We start from the raw sequence: 2,500 nt of genomic DNA on the forward strand, positions 1-2,500 counted from the left end.
AGAGTGACACTTGCTGTGTATTTAAGAAACAAACGCTCAAAGAAACCAAACAGAATGACACAGGCAGAAAGACACTGTTTTATTTTGGTAACCAATGATGCATTTCTTCTCCCCTTGTACAGGGCCTTTTATGACAGGAACAGGAACCACAGAGCGTCAGCGGCAGACATCCAAGCTGCACAGGGCACACGCAGCACCAGGCAGAATTAATGACGTCCCTGATCCACAGCTCAAGCCCAGCCACCCGCTGCCTCCTCGCCGCCTCCTCCCGGGACCTTCAAGGACCACCCACCAGCCACTGGTACACATTCCAATCTTACACAATGGCCCCAGCATCACAGGGCATCTCCTGACATTAAAATCTATCCTGATTTCTGTTGTTTTTCCCTCATCTCTGAGCCGCTGAGTGTGAGTGTGTGTGTGTGTGTGTGTGTGTGTGTGTGTGTGTGTGTGTGTGTGTGTGTGTGTGTGTGTGTGTGTGTGTGTGTGTCTCTCTCTCTTTTACACAAAAAACACATGTCAGTTGTTAAGGAAAATGTTATAAAACACTTCTTCAGTAAAGACTCAGAGAAGAGAAACACACAGAACTTCTTGCTAGCAAGGGCAGCCTCCACTCTAAGAGACTCCAGTGAGAGAACTGCCCCGGTCTTTATTTTATACTCCATTGAGCGTGTGTGTGTGCGTGTGTGTGTGTGTGTGTGTGTGTGTGTGTGTGTGTGTGTGTGTGACAGAGAGACAGACAGAGAGAGAGAGAGAGAGACACTTGCTGTGGATTTAAAAATTTAAAAAAACACACAGAAAACCCAAAGAGAAAAAGAGGCACACAAGTCGATTTGTACCGCATTGAGTTGCAAAGCAGCTGACCAGCTTGTGTGTGTGTGTGTGTGTGTGTGTGTGTGTGTGTCTCTTTTACACAAAAAATACATGTGAGTGCACTTGCAACAACTTTTAATATGCAATGTACAGGACTTGCCAGCTAGGCGCCATCCTGTGGACCAAACATGCAATTGAAAGATGTTATTTTCGCCGGTATAACTCCTTCAGACACTTTGTACCGCATTGAGCCAGCAGAGGGAGCCCCCCTGGTTCAATCCCAGTTGCACAGCAGTTGTGACCAGCTTCTGTCTGTGTGCTTTGGTGTGTGTGTGTGTGTGTGTGTGTGTGTGTGTGTGTGTGTGTGTGTGTGTGTGTGTGTGTGTGTGTTGACAGAGAGAGAGAGAGAGAGAGAGGGAGAGATACAAAGGAATGTAATTCAAATTTTGCACTTCAGACCTTACAGTGTGTGTGTGTGTGTGTGTGTGTGTTGACAGAGAGAGAGAGAGAGAGAGAGAGACAGAGAGAGAGAGAGAGAGAGAGAGAGGGAGAGATACAAAGGAATGTAATTCAAATTTTGCACTTCAGACCTTACAGTGTGTGTGTGTGTGTGTGTGTGTGTGTGTGTGTGTGTCTGTCTGTCTGTCTTTTACACAAAAAATGCACTTGCAACAACTTTAATATGGAATGTACTGGACTTCCCAGCTAGGCGCCCTCCTGTGGACGACAGGTGCAATCCCAGTTGCACAGCACTTGACCAGCTTGTGTGTGTGTGTGTGTGTGTGTGTGTGTGTGTGTGTGACAGACAGACAGACAGACAGAGAGGGAGATTCAAAGCATCAGGACCAGGAGATGACACAGTGCTCCAAAGGCCTGGTTCTGCTGCCTCCTCCTCCACCCACCTGCTGCAGACGCTTCTGTGAAGGGAAACTGCTACATGTTATGTCACCGATCCCTGCCATGCTGCGTGTCTAACGACCCGGCAGGGCCTGCTGAGTACAGTGGTGGTGGAATCGGCCCGATCGGACACTCCTATCTGCCACTTTGACCTTTTTATTCCGTCAAATTTTGACCCATTTACACCAAGTCCAGAACCGTTGGTGCTATCGACATGGGGTCTTCACCAGGGTGTCCGGAGCACCCCGAAACCCCCCCGTAGACACCACTTTCATCCCTCTACGACACTTACTTTCCCAGTTATTCCATTTTATTCCGTCAAATTCTGGCTATTACCCCCTAACCTATCCCTAAGCCTCCTGCAAAGGTACTCTGAACCATGCCATGTTGGGCACCTGCGGATGCGCCCGCACACGGGCAACGCAATGCCAGTGGAACCAGGCCCTCTGCACCTTCCTTTCTCCGACTGGGACCCTTTTGTCCCATCCTTTTTGGTCCGATTCGCCATATCTCCAGAACCGAAGAAGCCATCGGCGTGGCCTCTTCGCCACAGCGTCCGGCACCCACCAAAACCCCCACCTAGACACCAACATCAGCCCTCTACACCTCTTACTTTTTCAGTTATTCCACTTTTGTCCCATCCTCTCCTGGCTTTTTCCCCATAACCTATCATTTAAGCCTCATCATACCTGCCGTGGGCCACTGGAGGGAGACAAATCACCATGCACTAAAATTCAAATTTTGCACTGCAAACCTCACAGTGTCTGTGTGTGTCTGTGTGTGTGTGTGT

This window comes from Rhamphochromis longiceps, linkage group LG18, assembly GCF_057381845.1.
Source record: "Rhamphochromis longiceps isolate RC_006_pf linkage group LG18, R_longiceps_female_GT1.1, whole genome shotgun sequence".
Taxonomy (NCBI): Eukaryota; Metazoa; Chordata; class Actinopteri; order Cichliformes; family Cichlidae; genus Rhamphochromis; species Rhamphochromis longiceps.